This window comes from Pinus tabuliformis, chromosome 3_2 (assembly GCF_031772625.1).
Source record: "Pinus tabuliformis cultivar Carrire ecotype Pingquan chromosome 3_2, CPIR1, whole genome shotgun sequence".
Lineage (NCBI taxonomy): Eukaryota > Viridiplantae > Streptophyta > Pinopsida > Pinales > Pinaceae > Pinus > Pinus tabuliformis.
In genome coordinates this window covers 817,037,800-817,056,254 of record NC_142302.1, presented here as the reverse complement: position 1 = coordinate 817,056,254, position 18,455 = coordinate 817,037,800, and the positions used below count along the sequence as shown (strand labels likewise).

The 18,455-nt window shown below is 37.5% G+C and overlaps 2 pseudogenes; both read left to right on the top strand.

Annotated features, from left to right (window-relative positions):
• The first annotated feature begins 8,024 nt into the window (after positions 1-8,024).
• On the top strand, positions 8,025-16,247 carry LOC149183145 (pathogenesis-related thaumatin-like protein 3.4; annotated as a pseudogene).
• Positions 16,248-17,368: 1,121 nt separating this feature from the next.
• LOC149183144 (pathogenesis-related 5 protein Cup a 3 pseudogene) lies at positions 17,369-18,145 on the top strand (annotated as a pseudogene).
• Positions 18,146-18,455: the final 310 nt, after the last annotated feature.

Sequence of the window (18,455 nt, the reverse complement as noted above, 5' to 3'; positions counted from 1 at the left end):
AGGGATACATGATTTATCAGTGCATTCTAGAGTACATTGTGGAAGAAGATCGACACGAATTTGAAGAGATCTACAATATTCCATCCACACACAAATGGGTAGAAAAAAGTGGTTAACATGAATTTGGTGCAGCTTTTGAGGAGTTACAATGAGAAGCATTCGAAGGCTTAGGATGAAAATATGGTATATATACATCATTATTATAACAAAGTGGCTGACACTTCTACAAGAAAGTCCCCATTTGAAATTTGTTTTGGATATTTTCCACCTTCACCTTCGGATATTACATATGGGTAATGAGGAGGATTGAAGGAAGACATTATAAGAGATGCTTTGAGGGTTGAAAATTTTATAGAGAAGATCACGCAGATCCATCTACAGGTATAGGAAACACTGCAAAATTCATAGGTGAAGTATAAGGCCAGGTTGATCAGCACATAATAGAGAAATCATTCAAGGTGGGAGACAAAGTACGGCTACAGTTGAACAAGTAGAGGCTGTAGGGGCCTGGTAAGAAAATTAAGGCTCTAAGGTATGGTCCCTTTAAGACACTGGAAAAGGTTGGTGATAATTCCTAGCGACTCAGTTTAGCACCATATATGCGCATCTACTCAATTGTAAATGTGGAGAATTTGAAACTCTATGAGCCTTCCATGCTAGATTAGGAAGAGGAACAGGTCCTACCTTTTGTGGAGGATTTGGGAACAGACGCTCAGGCAGAGTTGATAGAAGATACAATTTTGTAGAAGAGGTCCAAAACTACAAGACAAGGGCAACAAGGCCTTTGGTAGATTGGGTTGAAGGGACAACTTTCAGGCAAAGCTAAAGGGTACACCAGAGAGAAGGCGGAGGAAAAATTTATTCAACTCATTCAGTAAAAGCGTTTGGAGACAAAAATCCTCTCAAAATGGGGAGGTGTGATCCAAATTGGATCATTATATTTTTGGTCATCCCTATCGATGCATTTTGAGTAGAACTACAGAATATTTGGTTTAGATATCCATCTCGAAAACAAATTGTCTTTCAATATTTTTACCTTTCTATTCATGCTGGCAAGACAATAACACCTGTTGGTCATAACGGATTTGGAAAAAGCACAATTATTTCCATATTTAAACGCTTCTATGATCCCTATGCAGGTCATTTTCAACCCTCTCCTATCAATGAAAACATCACTCAATAGCCACTCTCTTTTCCAAAATAGACAAATACTAGACATCATTCAACAGATAGAAGTGAAATATGAGAAAAATTCCAATAGTTTCCGTATATGCACACATCTTCCGTATATGCCCAGTTTCCGTATATGCCCACATCTTCCGTATATGCCCAGTTTCCGTATATGCCCACATCTTCCGTATATGCGCACATCTTCCGTATATGCCCAGTTTCCGTATATGCCTACATCTTCCGTATATGCCCAGTTTCCGTATATGCCCACATCTTCCGTATATGCCCAGTTTCCGTATATGCCCACATCTTCCGTATATGCGCACATCTTCCGTATATGCCCAGTTTCCGTATATGCCTACATCTTCCGTATATGCCCAGTTTCCGTATATTCCCACATCTTCTGTATATGCCCAGTTTCCGTATATGCCCACATCTTCCGCATATGCGCACATCTTCCGTATATGCCCAGTTTCCGTATATGCCTACATCTTCCGTATATGCGCACATCTTCCCTATATGCCCAGTTTCCGTATATGCACACATCTTCCGTATATGCCCAGTTTCCGTATATGCCTACATCTTCTGTATATGCCCACATCTTCCGTATATGCCCAGTTTCCGTATATGCCTACATCTTCCGTATATGCCCAGTTTCCGTATATGCCCACATCTTCCGTATATGCCCAGTTTCCGTATATGCCCACATCTTCCGTATATGCGCACATCTTCCGTATATGCCCAGTTTCCGTATATGCCCACATCTTCCGTATATGCGCACATCTTCCCTATATGCCCAGTTTCCGTATATGCACAGATCTTCCGTATATGCCCAGTTTCCGTATATGCCTACATCTTCCGTATATGCCCACATCTTCCGTATATGCCCAATTTCCGTATATGCCTACATCTTCCGTATATGCCCAGTTTCCGTATATGCCCACATCTTCCGTATATGCCCAGTTTCCGTATATGCCCACATCTTCCGTATATGCGCACATCTTCCGTATATGCCCAGTTTCCGTATATGCCCACATCTTCCGTATATGCCCAGTTTCCGTATATGCCCACATCTTCCGTATATGCGCACATCTTCCGTATATGCCCAGTTTCCGTATATGCCTACATCTTCCGTATATGCCCAGTTTCCGTATATGCCCACATCTTCCGTATATGCCCAGTTTCCGTATATGCCCACATCTTCCGCATATGCGCACATCTTCCGTATATGCCCAATTTCCGTATATGCCTACATCTTCCGTATATGCGCACATCTTCCCTATATGCCCAGTTTCCGTATATGCACACATCTTCCGTATATGCCCAGTTTCCGTATATGCCTACATCTTCCGTATATGCCCACATCTTCCGTATATGCCCAATTTCCGTATATGCCTACATCTTCCGTATATGCCCAGTTTCCGTATATGCCCACATCTTCCGTATATGCCCAGTTTCCGTATATGCCCACATCTTCCGTATATGCCTACATCTTCCGTATATGCCCAGTTTCCGTATATGCCCACATCTTCCGTATATGCCCAGTTTCTGTATATGCCCACATCTTTCGTATATGCGCACATCTTCCGTATATGCCCAGTTTGGGCATATGCGCATATCTTCCGTATATGCCCAGTTTCCGTATATGCCCAGTTTCCGTATATGCCCACATTTTCCGTATATGCGCACATCTTCCGTATATGCCCAGTTTCCGTATATGCCTACATCTTCTGTATATTTACACATCTTCCCTATATGCCCAGTTTCCGTATATGCACACATCTTCCGTATATGCCCAGTTTCCGTATATGCCTACATCTTCCGTATATGCCCACATTCCGTATATGCCCACATATCCTACCATGTGAAGATACAAAATCTTGGCCCTTGTTGATCATAGACTTATTGGGCAACTCACTAGGATTTGGCTCTTTCACAAAATTATGAAAACTTGTTTGAAGAATACCTATAAGCCTCATATCAAAAGACACAATGTTGTTGATCTCGTTTCCCGTCAACGATAAAAGTCAACATCCTAGGGACTTTTATATATTCTATGGTGTTTTTATAGAGGTGATACTCCTCTTTCACACACTCACATTTTCTGATTAACTCAAAAATGTGGAATTAAACATTCAACATATTCACCTTTGAGTGGACCATGTGATTTTAAAGAAAATAAATAAAAACAAAAAGAAGTAAATACTATCTAATTAAGTCATTCCATGGCACATATCCATTCACATATCATGAGGGAGACACATTTGAAACAAATACATAGACAAAAAATAAAGAAATGGTCCAAATATTTTAAAGAGCTCTAAAATGATTTCATTCAATATCATAAACAATCATAGGAGAACATTCATGAGATTTCAATGCTTAATTAAAAGTATACGAAACCACAAATTCCATGCGCTCTTGGAAATAGCTCTCTATAAGAGTCAAAAAGACATTACAAACTTTAAGTTCAAATAGAGCAGGTGTGTAAAGTACTCTACAAAATTCGTAATACTTAAATGTAAATTGAATGCATTCATCCTTAAGGGACTAGAATGGAACTCGAATGGGACTCTTGAGGAACAATAAATGGTATATATTAAGCTAGAAGAAAGCAAAAGGAATGCAGACAGAATTACAAATGTATAACAAACTTTACAAAGTTGGATGATTTAAGACTAGGGAGAAATAAATGGGAATTGCTTCAAATAAAATATAGAACACTCACAAAATTGCAGAAGGATGACCGACTTAATGAATTATCTATCCCTTATAGCATCAAATGTTGGAGTATACATTAGTCTTTGCATATTTGTTAATCTAACCAATGGGGAAGTTATTCAGGATTAACAATTTCATTTAAATATTTTCTAAGCCATTCTTTAATATAATCCATAGGAAGGACGATTATGTCGTGTCTTACATCTAATGCAAAAGTATGCTCATATGTTTCTTTTGTATTTGAACATAATTGATTGATGACTGATAGTTGGTCTTCATTCTCATTATTATATGTAACTAACCATTTTTTTATTTCTTCCTTCAAAGAATTTGTTAAGTTGTCGAACTCATTACCCCATAATGTCTTAATAACTTCCAATTCTTGTAGCACATCTTTTGGAACTAACATGGAGTCTGTAATCATTCTTGACCCTTGAATATCTTCAACAACTTTAATACATTTAAAGAAACTATTGCTTCGTTAGTCATTAATCTTTGTACACTCAAAAATAGCATCATTTAACATTTTGATTCTAGCATATAATCTTGCCTTTATCTATTTTATTTGCTCCCCATTTGAAATCCCTTGTTGGGTTTTTTATGCCTACTCAATATGAAGATGCACTAGGGACTAAAACTAATTGAACCAAAGTATGATTTCTTATTAACAAAAAATTAATGCTATGAAAATTACCTACATGTTTTTTTTTGGCATTAAGGTTCAAAAATTGATTTAATGGAGGTATGATTCTTTATTATCAAAAATAAACCTTACACAAGTGTTACACGGAAGCATAGTCCTTGCCATTGAAAATAGGGATTATGTTGCTAGAAAATTTGCACATAGAAGGTGATAACATGATACATATAAAGTATACTATGAGATATTTAAACTAAAGTAAAGGGCATCATCAACCAAGAACAATGTAAACACCCTTATACTCTTATGAATGGAAAATTCCTTTTGGGAGTGTATTTGTAGTAGGGAGAGGCATATGAGGATTGTACCAACTAGCCTTGGGAAGACTAGGCCCGTAATGTGTTCAGAACCAAATTGAAAATGTGCCCAAGTACTAGAGACCACATACCATGACTAGACAACTAAACTAAATGAAATGTATCCAAAGTTAGAAATTTGGGAGGATGCAAAAGGCAACACAAGGACCAGCTCAAAACAAGGACCCATCATTGTGTTGTGTAGAAAGAGAACAAAAAACATGGGCACTTGCAATAACAAGCCAAACTACCAAACCAAAGAGATACACAGTGACCCATGAATTGAAAACAAACACTGAAACAAGGAGGTAGTTATATAGAGCGACATTTAGCGAATTTGCAGAGCGCCAACAAAATATTGTGTCAACCACTGCAATCCTGGAAACCCTAGTGAAGATTCGCAACCATGGGGCTAAATTCCTGCGCTTATAAAGAAAACCCAAAACTGCCTCAACGATCATAAGCCAAAGAGGGATAAGTGTTCGTTATATACACTCACTTAACACTCGCATTACACACCCACTTCATGTGAACCTTCCTCTAAAATGCATCCATGATCAAACTCGAAAGCTAGAAATTGCAAACCAAGAGGTCCCTCTCCCGCCACTTGCCTACAGTTATGGCAATTTGACAAAGTTTGTTGTGGTTGAGCCCTAAGAGGGTAAAATCACCACACATAGGTCATAGCTAGATAGGTGGTGACCTCAGCTCTCTTCGTCCTTCTTCTTCATTGCCTTATAACACATGTCAATCATGCATGCTCACGTGGTTGGAAACCTTAAAAACACCCCATCCGTGTAATTTGATTTAAAACCTTAATAGACAATTGCTTTCATAGTTTATATAAAGGCTTAAACTACAATTTCTCTTCGCTTTTGTTAGAAATAGTAATTACTCCGGCATGTGGAGTTGGCTAAACATAGAGAGTCAATTAACTAAGTGATTGAGTGGTTGAGTGTTGAGTCAAGTCAAATTAAGTGACAGACCACTTTGAGTGTGTGGTTGCATGTCAAGATATTTAGGCAAGTAGTTAGTTGGAAAGGATAAATACCCTTCACCAGATTCATTATAATTATCATGTTTGATGTGTGAATTCATACTTTGTGTTTTCTACCTTTCCAACAGCTTTATGTAAACAGTGGTAAATAATTGAATCGTCGAGCAACTTCATGGGTCATGTCTAGGCGACTTCTTTGAGCTTTGGGCAAATTCACAAAGATCTCCTCCGTTTCAAATCTCCAACATACTTTATGCAATAAACTCAAAGGAAGAAAACAACACTACAGTCAGAATCTTGAGCTCCCCACGTCCATACATCTTCATTGATCTCCGGGTATATTTTTCAAACATTGTTTTTCTTGGGCCGAAACGTTAACGGTGCGAGATTATTCTCCATGGAATAGAAGAAACCTATTGGAAGGCGACAAGTCAAAATCTCTCATTTCCGCGTTTAGAAAACCCGGTGGATCTCCTTAATTCTCGTGGAGCCGTTATTAAATGAATTCAATTGTGAAACTGCAAACTTTTACTATACCATTCCAACCATTCAAATTCACGCTAGAATGGCTGATGAAAGTTGATAGCTATCAAAAGATTTATAAGGTTGAGAATTTGTGAGGCTAGTTAAGAATAAAGGCGGAAAACAAAAAATTAATTTGGAAATTCTTGACTTCATCTTTAAATTATGTATATCACTAAACATATTCTTAAATTATTAAACTAAATCCATAAGTTCATAATTTTTCAGTTTTTAAAGAATGGAAATTCTGAAACTTCATTTTAAAGAGACCACCCCTATCAATGAAAATTCTGAAACCCCATTCTAAAAAGACCATGCCTATGAACTTAACTAGATTTAAAAATAAAAACTACCACCCAAAACATTGCATCTTAATCCACTTCATTTAATTTATCCTCCCAGTAAATTTAAGACTCAAAAATCCCCACTTCGTATCCAAAAGCATTCAAACAACTACTAGATTCGACGAAGAAAGACACTGAGAGGTCGAACATGGGCAAGTTGGGTTCGTGCAGCAGCAGTCATGTGTTTCTACCAGCAAGTTGTATTGTGCAACAATTCTCTGTCAGGCCTGTCCGGACTCCACTGGATGCATCTAATCAATGGACTTCCCGATTTATTAACCACTGCAAGCAGCCAACGCGTCTGAATTTTATACATGTATTTAGGTTACAGACGATCGAAATGGCAAACCAGCTTCATTCATTTAGTCTTAGATACTGTTAATAATTCTCTGTTTGGCAAAAATCCCTCTCCCACCACTGTACTCCTCTTCCATTGCCAGTGTACTTTCCGCCCACACAGATTTCACTGGTCATTTGTAAGGAGGCCTCCATGCGCTGCAGTCACTAACAATGCAGGATCCATCTGCCTTCCATGATGGATAGTTGAGGTTGCTGATGAGTTCCGGTTTCGAATCCGGGGATAGACAAAGGATTTGTTCCCACTTATGCTGCCGATCTGGGTTTGATTGTAACCAAAATAGTAGAGGAACAGAAAATGGTCCTTTGAATCGCTTTCATAGACCAGCCCGGGGTCCAGAGCTTCACGGGATTTAGCTCCCCTGTTCCCAAGTCAAATCCTGTGGTTGAAGAGCCCGTGTCATTTGTTATATGAGCATTCGCATTGTCCATTGTGGTTGCTGCAGAAATGAGAAAAAATGAATCAAAACTGAAATTGGGCTTCTGGAATTTGACCCCAGGCTTTCAAATTTGTTGATAACTTGAGCTTCCCAGAATCATACTTGTAGTCATGAGAGCAGATTTGATTGCCGAGGCGCGGATTTCTTCCAAATTGCTAATGTCGTGGAGAGCCTTTGCAGAACTTATCGTTTAACACAACATGCCCTGCGAATAAGTAGTCCGGATGAATCGTGGAAGGTTTGAACTTTCAATTCAAAAATGTGCGCGCCCATCTGTGAAATTTGATATGAAATTTGCGCGCCCAACTGTGGAGTTTGAACTCCTCCACACAGAATTTGACATTAAATACATGTGGGTACATGTCATTAACTACATCAGAGAGCGGGAAGTCTGAGCAGTGAACCATGCTGCAGCCGGTGCAGTGTAGTCGCCGGAAAATCCCTATGCGTAGATGGTATTTATAACATGGGTCAAGTATGGGTTGCGGGCAGGTCGGAGGGCTTTTTGCGGCAGGTCGGAGGGGTATGATCGATGCCGGCGACAGCAATCGACGGGCTCTGACACAGGTACCCCCATAGCATTAACTTTGCTATGGGGGTGGAAATAGGAATTGCCTCGATGGAAGAGGAGGGGAGGATATGGAATTAATGGAGGTAGAAGCATGCAATTGGGGAAGTTGGGGTGGAGAAATCATATTTAAACATCCTCTATCGAGTCATTCGGCATCGATCCTCCTGCTTTACGAGCATGTTTCTTGGTCCTGCACTCTGTCACAGTTTTTGGCAATGACTTTGCCAGGTGACCAACCTTCGAAACTTGAGGAGGATTGCTAGAAGGCGGCGATGGAATTCCTTTTTAAATTGCTTATGGGAAGGTCTGAGTTGTTGACGCGTCGAATTGAGCTTCTAGAGGGAGATAAAGAGGCCAACGCAGCCCAGATATAGGCCCGGCTTGAATGTTTGGAAGTGAGGGTGGACAATAAGATAATCAAAAGGGAATCTGACCTGATGACCAACGACTCAGAACTTGTGTGCGACAGTCTATTTGTTGAGGTCAACAAAATTCTAGTTGGGACGCCAAGCTCAGGCCCCAAGTAACAGGAGGGAAACTTCGGTGGAGGTGTAGAGGAAGCAACGGCGAGCGAGGGGAAACAAGTCCCTAGCGAGGAAGCCTGATCTTCCAACAATGCTTAATTATGTTTTATCGATGTACTGCAAATAGCCCGATCTTCCAACAATGCTTAATTATGTTTTATCGATGTATTGCAAATACATCTTTTTCCTTGCGAATTTTTCTAACGTTTATGTAAAATATCACTCTAGAATTAGCGCATAGGGCTAGCCGAGGAAATAAAATCCTGCTTTGGAAATATTGGCATGTAAAAGCAGCAGAGCTTATTGAAGCAAGTTTTGTTCAGCAGCAATGTAAAATAATTTTTGTTATGTAATCCGGGTTATATAATAGAAAGTAAAAAAAAAAAAAAGAGTAGAAAGTGTCTATTTTATTAAAAGGAAGGAAAAATTGAGGAGGATTATTTCTTTATAATATTTTAATTTTTTCTTATTTTTTAATTCATTTATATATATGAATCAGCAAAAATATCAATATCATCGTAGGTATAATATGACATCAAGGGTCTAAAGAGGTAATTATGGTTGTGTCTTTAGCACTTGTATCGGACCGGTCAATATCATCGTAGGTATAATATATCATCGTAGGTATAATATGACATCAAGGGTCTAAAGAGGTAATTATGGTTGTGTCTTTAGCACTTGTATCGGACCGGTGGAGATGGAGCTTCTAGGTCACAATGAAGATGACTTTCAAGGTGAGCTAGTCGGGTAATCAAACTAGTGAAACATGAGCGTTGATATCATAGCACCTGCTTGATTTTGTTCAAAGAAAAGATGATATCATTATGGTATTCATGCTTCTCCTTCCAGTCCCTTCTCAAAAGAGTTTTCATCTTCCAATTGAGAATGATGGGTTCGAGTACTACCTTCCTCTTCCCTTCCTCTTCCCTTGGTAGGTTAAGAACCCAATTGGCTACCTCCTTTTGGATTTCTAAATCTGAATAAAATTGTCGATTATTGGTGGTGAGGGCTTTGAGTTGATGGATTTCTTTCTGAATCTCAGGAGGGTGGAATAATGGAAGATGGTTGTAGCTTCCTGGCCATGAGCTTATGCCCGCTTCATATTTTGAGATCCTCTAGGACCAACCCCCTAGTGGATGTGCATTTGTTGTCAAGGCATATTGTACCACAAGAGACATATACAAGCAAGATAGCTTTCCCACAATAGCCTAGGACTTAAAGGAATAAGACTGAGAAAGCCAGAAAGAAGCAAGAAATTAGAGGGTTTTGGGAATCGTGGGAAGACAAAGTCTACAAATAGAGGAGGACAAATGAAAAGTAATGGTTAATGGAAAACTACTAGTAGGGACTAGTGCTCGCTAGGAGAAACCATAATTCATGCCGCTACTCGACCGAGTTGAACTCAAAACTAAGAAAACAAGCATCCACCAAAGAGAAACAAAACCATAGAATAGAATTACTAGACTCTAGACTATAAGAGTAGAGTAGAACAATACCTTGAATTGACTAGCCCGTCAAACTTGGACTAATAAGGTCATGCGTGCTAAATAAAGTCGAACTTTACTAGCTCCCACAACATCTATCTCCAATGTAGTCATGAAAGTCCCAAGATTTGTAACCCATGCATTCCCAAATCCTATCTCGTGATAATTGCTCAACTGCCAATGCTTGTGTTGAGGACCTCCAAACCCAGAAGCTAGGTTGTCTTACATGCAGTCACAGGTGAATTCAAATCCATAAAACCTATCTCGTGATAATTGCTCAACTGCCAATGCTTGTGTTGAGGACCTCCAAACCCAGAAGCTAGGTTGTCTTACATGCAGTCACAGGTGAATTCAAATCCATAATAGAAGACCAACTTCCAAGTCTGATAAAAATCCCACTGATTTTTCCATAACTTAGCAAATTTTCCACTGCACGTGAATCTTCTGTTGTTATATGTCGAAGGAAATTGTGCTACCTTTCAATCAACACCCTAATCAGGGTAATTAGTCATAATTTTTACTTAAATTTAAATAATATTTTTAATATTATTCTTAAACATCACAAAAAAATGGATTAAATTAAATTTACTTTCCTTTCACCAAAAACTAAATTATTACTTAATAATTATTTTATTAAATAAATTGAAAAATTAAAAATGGAAAAATATTGTAATTTTTATTCCTCATTTTTATTAAATTCGTTTTTATTAACATAAATATTTTCATAATAGAAGATGGTTACAACTTCTTGGGCCTGAGCTTGGGCCCACATCTTTCCCTAAGGGCCTCTTCCCCTAGCTCCCTAGCGGATTTGAATTCATTGTCAAGGCATATTGCACCAAAAGATAAATATTCAAGCAAGATAGCTTTCCCACAATAGAACAAGACCGAGGAAGATAGGAAGAAGCAAAAACTAGGGGGTTCTTGGAATCTAGGGTAGATAAGGCCTACAATCAAAGGAGGACAAATGAAAAGGAATGAGAGATGGAAGACTCTTGGTAGGGACTAGTGCTCGCTGGCAGACACCATAATCCAGGGTGCTACTTGAACTGGTTGAACTCGAAACAAAAAAAGTGATCATCCATGAAGGAGAAGCAAAACCAGAGAATGAAATTACTTAATCAAATCAGTACAACAATACCTTGAATTGAATATCCCATTGAACCTGGCTCGTGAAGATCGTGCTCGCTAAAGAAAGTCTAACGCCACAAGATCCTACAACATCTAGCTCCAATGTAGTTGTCAGATTTTCCAATATTTGTAACCGCTCCATACCCAAAGTCCTCTCCTGATAATTTCTTAGTTGTTAGTTCCTATGTCGAGGACCTCCAAACTCCGAGGCCAAATTGTCTTACATGTAAGTTCAGATCAATTCAAATCCATAACTAAATGCCAATGTCCAAGCTTGATAAAAAGCCATTTGATTTTTCCATAACTTAGCAAGTTTTCCAACATATAAAATCTTTCATATGTCATATGAATAAGGGGATTGACCCATATTTGGTGGGGGAGAATCTTGGGCATAGCAAAAAAGATAAAGAACAAGGTATCCAAATAAAATTATCGGTTATTGGTGGTGAGGGCTTTGAGTTGACAAATTTCTTTATGAATATCACGGGGGTGGAAGAATGGAAGATGGTTCCAACTTCTTGGCCATGAGCTTAGGCGCACTTCCTATCTTGAGAACCTCTGGGCCTAGCCCCTCGCTGGATGTGCATTTGTTGTCAAGGAATATTGTACCACAAGATACATATATAGGCAAGATAGCTTGCTCAAAATATCCTAAGATTCAAAGGAAACCAATTATCAAGAATCAAATTGTTGATAAAGTTGAAACCAATAAGAAACAAATCTTATGATTTATAATAATTTGGAGTAGCATGATGCAACCTACATATAGTTCTTCCACTTAGAGGTTAAAGATAAATCACAAATTCTTCCATTGATATTAGTTGATGCCAAGACTTTTTGACTAATTTAAATAAAAAATAATTTTCTTAAAAAAATGTATTTATAATTTTAACATTGAAAGAAAAACTAATTGAGACTATTTTATAAATATAGAAAAACTCACATATAAAATCTAATTCATTCTAGTTTGTAATAGCAATTTAATAAAATGGAAGCAACTTTACCAATTGAACTTTATAATTGAGACTATTTTATAATTGAACTTTTCTTGGTTTCTCTTGGTTAGCATTTCTTGTTTTGCATGGAGTGTAATGCAAGTCTTATCTTATCCTATGTCCATACATCAATTTGCTATGATGTCTAATATGTATGTCCATACATCAATTTGCTATGATGTCTAATATGTATTTTTTTTGTTGTAACTACTAACAATTGTCATTATTACTTGATTTGTTCGAGCGCACTTTTGATAAAAACTATGTCGCAATTGGAGACAGATCAATTTTTCAAAACTGATTTGCTATTATTGAATTATTTGTGTAGCCAATGTAATGTCTAAGTGCTACAATCCATCCCCTTCTGGAGAACCTTAATACATCAAGAGTTTTATGCAGGGTTCTATTTACCACTTTGATATGGTTCTTATTTATATATAATCATGTTTATGAAAACATTAATATATAAACATTATATATATTAATATGAACATAATATATATTAATATGAACAATTTATAACAAAAGAGTGTTCATAAATAAAAGGTTATATATATAATATTGTTCATGAAAAAATCAATATATAAACCTTGTATATATTAATATGAACAGTTTCTTTGCGACATTATTATGAGCAATTTATGTTGTATTAACCATTTTAATAGAAGAGTTTTCATAAACAAAAGGTTATATATATATATATATATAAACATTATATATATTAATATGAACATAATATATGTTAATAAGAACAATAACACGAGGACTTTTTTTGACAGAGACTTCTTTTGGAAATCATTATGGGTTGATTAGATGGGAAAGAAGTCAAAATTCCTACCTCTAGTGAGCGTTGAATTCCTCGGCACTGAACTCGTTCAGATCTGGATTCCTCGGTGTTGAACTCATTGAGAGTCGAACTCCTCGACGTCGAACTCCTTCAGTGCCAAGGAGACCTACAAAATAGAACAAAAAATTAAACAAGCTGCAAAGAAAACTATACAACAACATGACCTGCTAAACATCAATGTAAACTATGCTAAACATCAATGTAAACTATACATCAACATGACCTGCTAAACATCAATGTAACCTGCAAAGCGAAAACCTGCTAAACATTAACCTGAACTGGTATGTTCATAGTGTGTCGATCTCCTTGGCGTCAAACTCCTCCAGCACTGCGCAGACCTGCAAAACAAACCAAAAAAAAATGAAACAATGTGTAGAGAAAACTATACATCAACATGAGCTGCTAAACATCAACATAACATGCAAAACATCAACCTAAGTCGTTCAAAGTGCGTCGAACTACTCGGTGTCGAACTCCTCCAACACCGAGCTCATACAACATTCAACACTACGCAAACAACGTTCGGCGGAGAAAAACACAGCACTGTGGAGACAATGTTCAGGCGAAGAGAAACACAGTGAAACTTTGATACGGGCTTGTAGCCCAGATATATATAAACAAATTTTCGATCGAAAAAATAAATTGGCTGAAAAACTAACTCATAAGATTTTCCCCCAACCGGCCAAGGATCCGTTACAGGTTTTCGTTAACTTTAACGTTCAAATTTCCGGTCAAACGCTATCTTTATATGTTCAACCAAAAAAATGACTAATTCGGCCCAAAAAAACGTGATGATGAATTCTCTATTGCAATTTTTTTTCCAATGAAAAGAAAAAGAGGAAAAAGTAAAAAAAAATAACAAGAAATCGTTAAGTCATCAAAAAAACCGTTTAACAAGAAACAGTCCTAACTATCACTTTTTTCTTAACTAATAATTCGGCCTAAAAAATTTCAATCGTCTAAACATTCCATTAGATGGTGCAGATTAGTACATAGTGGCAGTTGGGGGTGATGTTCTCAAAGGGGAACGCCTTACAACTTAAAATTTAACTAAATTATAACTTTATTTTAAATTAGTATTATTATTAAAACAATTAATAAGAAAAATCTTTGATTTGTAGCTAATATTTAAAATATTTCCAAGTATTTAGTGGAAATTAAATCCCTACCATACGTTTAATAAAATTATTGATAAATAAATTAAAATTCTAAAAACTCTATTGCAAAATAAACACTATTCACATGATAATTTGAAAATGTATAAAACAAAATTCCTACCAATTATAAGAACATGAAAAATTATTACAAACATGGTAGGAAAACTTAGTCCTTGCTACTCAAGTTAGAAATGGTGCTTTAGGAAAATTAAATAAAAAAACTATAATTTACATTTGGCAATGTTAGCTTAATAGTGTCACTTGGCGAACTTAATCATATATACTTGTTTTTTAAGGAACTTATAAATTGAGATGTGAATTGGATAAATTAATTGTTTGCTTACACACAAGGACTTGGATAAATTTGGTGGGTAGTAATCACTAGCATGTCTACACATTTTTAGTTTCAATCCTACATAAGTACTAAGAACAACATAAACCACATTAAAAATATTAATGTGGTTGATATAGCCCAAGGCTTCATTTGTATCTACCATTGATAAATATATAACAGAAAAACAATATTGCAACAAAAATATTATTATTAACTTTGATTTTACTTAACTCTTAAGAATCCAAGGCTTGATAAAAAATAGAGTTGTTGAAGAGTTCCTATCCTTTACAACTAAGATATAAGGCAACTTTTCTAAAATTAGGTATTCTTTGAAAATCCGTAGGAAATTTGTGAACTAAGCATATGTTAAGCATATTCCCTTGAGAATCAATCTAGGCCATCAATTAAAAAAAAAAAGTCAACAAAATCCTCATCCACCTTAAGTTGAAATAGGAAGCTTTGAACTCATAATAGTGAGAAATCACTTATAGTAAATATATTTATTTACATTTTGTTCTTATTTTTTTTATGCAAAGACTTACCTAAATTATAATGAGAAATCACAAATCATTTTCAAAATTTTTATTTTTACATAGTTATAAATATTGCAATGATATCCATAAATTATAACATAAAATATATAAAACAATTATTTATATAAAATATACTAATGTTACAATAAAATTTTAATTATAATCCAATCAAATATTAGAAATCTATAATAATATTAAAAATAAATATTTATTTTCCAATATTTTAATTATCAAATTAATAATGACTCAAATAAATGTTTAGAATCTTACCTCCGAAAGTACCAATAACTTGGAAAGTAAATTTGTGCCAAAAAAATGTCTGTTCAGCTTGGTGGAGGCCCCGTGGGTCACACCATTAACCTTTATGTCAAAAGATATCCGTCACTCACGGTAAATCGACAGACTTTGTTAACTTTGGTTCACGGTCACACACTTTGATTAATCCATTTGAAAATTGGAAAGAAAAAATGAAAATCTGTGGAGACAAAGACGCGTGGAATGGTCAATGACAGCCCGCAACGACCGGTAACTAAAACGCGTGAGCCGGCGGGGACTCGTGAGACTTGCGATTATGTAGGACTATTGCTCGTTGCTGCGGCTGAAAGTTTTGAGCACAGCCATGGCCAAAGCACAGGGAGTTTTGCTCGCGTTCGTGTCAGCATTAGTCCTTGCAGGGGCCGGAGGTGCGATCTTCGAGATTCAGAACAACTGCCCATTCACGGTTTGGGCAGCGGGTTTACCAGGCGGCGGGAAACGGCTGGACAGAGGGCAGTCGTGGAGACTTCAAGTCGCCACGGGTATAGCAAGGTTTTCCGGGGACGCACCCGTGTTCCTTTAATGGCAATGGCAGCGGCAGCTGCAATACTGGGGACTGTGGGGCTCTACTAAACTGTCAAGCCTCTGTAAAACCCCCTGCGACGATGGCCGAGTTCTCTGTCAGTCAAAACAACCTTGACTTTTATGACATCTCTCTCGTGGATGGATTCAACCTGCCAGTGTCGATCATACCCTCCAACTCTTCGTGCCACCCAACCCTCCAACTCTTCGTGCCACCCAATCGCCTGGAGCAGCAATATAATGCCATCTGCCTCTATAAATATTGCAATTATATCTATAAATTATGACATAAAATATATAAAACAATTATCTATATAATATATACTAATGTTGCAATAAAATTCTAGTTATAATCCAATTAAATATTAAAAAAATTATAATAATATTAAAAAATAAATATTTATTTTTCAATATTCAAATATCAAATTAATAATGAGTCAAATAAATATTTAAAATCTTACCTTCGAAAGTACCAATAACTTGGAAAGTAATCGGATCTGGAGATGGCGGATTGGGAGCATTATCTCCCTGACCCTCGCCACACCAGAGGGCGGATGTCCCTATATAAACAATCTCTGCACGTTTATTGGGGTCTGAAGCGTTTGCTTGCCAAGTCTATGGAACAGGTAGCAGCGGAGATGGTGGACATTGCGCAATCAAATTTGAAAAAAGAACTGAAGAACCTCCAAATTACTCTCATGATGCAGGACAGGAAGATCGATAAGTTAAGTCAGCTCATCCGAGATGGTGGCATTGTTAAGGTGGAACCTGATCTTCAGCCAGATGACCTGAAGCAGTAGCGTCTGACGGTTTTTTACATATCACTCTTTTTGGTAGTTTCGTTATCATAGAAAGCTTTTCATTTCAGTTCTGTCCTAGTAGTTTTGCAGTTTTGCTTAGTATGTTAAGGTTGAACAGTAGTATTTTCTTTCCTGTTTAGACAATCTGACCATATACTCACGTGGACATGGGACATGACTTATTTTTGAAGCTCACCTGGTTTCCCTTCGGGGCAGGGACGAAATTTATATGTACATAGTTTCTCTATTTTTATATTAATGGAATCATACCTTAGCTTAACAAAAAACTTGGAAAGTAATAATATGAAATGATGATATTTGTGCATATGTGGTTCTTATGCCAAAAAAAAAGGGTCTGTTCAGCTTCGTGGAGGCCCCGTGAGTCACACATTTTGATTAATCAGCTCCGGTCGTACCATTTGAAAATTGGAAAGAATAAAAGAAAATCTGTCGAGCCAAAGACGCGTGGAATGGTCAATGACAGCCCGCAGCGACCGGTAACTAAAACTCGTGAGTTGCGATTATGTTGGAGTATTGCTCGTTGCTGCGGGCACATTATGAGCACCCTCATAATTTGGGTTCTGCGGCTGAAAGTTTTGAGCACAGCCATGGCCAAAGCACGGGGAGTTTTGCTCGCGTTCGTGTCAGCATTAGTCCTTGCAGGGGCCGGAGGGGCGATCTTCGAGATTCAGAACAACTGCCCATTCACGGTTTGGGCAGCGGGTTTACCAGGCGGTGGGAAACGGCTGGACAGAGGGCAGTCATGGAGACTTCAAGTCGCCACGGGTACAGCAACGTTTTGGGTACGCACGGGGTGTTCCTTTAACGGCAATGGCAGCGTCAGCTGCAATACTGGGAACTGTGGCGATCTACTAAACTGTCACGCCTCTGGAAAACCCCATGCGACGATGGCCGAGTTCTCTCTCAGTCAAAACAACCTCGACTGTTATGACATCTCTCTCGTCCATGGATTCAACCTGCCAGTGTCGATCATCCCCTCCAACTCGTCGTGCCACGCAATCGCCTGCAACAGCAATATAAGTCCCATCTGCCCCGCTAAATTGAGGGTTTCGGTCGGAGGCGGTAGCACCTGCACTAATTTTGATACATCGCAATATTGCTGTAGCGGGCAATATTCAAACAATTGCAGTGCGACTAATTATTCGAAGATATTGAAACGCCAATGTCGCCAGGCAGCGGACGACGCCACCAGCACGTTCAGTTGCTCCGGAAGCAATGTCTTTACAATCCGTTTCTGCGGCAGAAACGCCAAATTCCTTCAAAATCAACTTTCTAGTCGAGGTCAGCTCTCTAATCTCATTACTTCAGAATCGTATTGTGGATTTTGGCATTTCATCAAAGCATATTGTGCATTGCTTCGTTAAACTGCTGCACGTAATGTTTACTTTTATGCCTTTTCAATTCATTTCATCGACATCCTAGATGGGTACTAATGGTTTGCATTACTGTGTATAAATGCACACCCTTATTATTCACCCACGTCATTTGGTATTCACTCTGCTTTTTGAGAAAATTAGAGTCATTTAGCGTTCACTCCTCTTATTCAGAAACGAAACGTGAATATTTTCAACATATTTAAAGTGTTGAAAATATTATTTAGCAGTTGGATCTATTTTTTAAAAACAAATGTTGTCCTGTCATTTTATGTTTTTGAATGGAGTCTTATTTAAAATG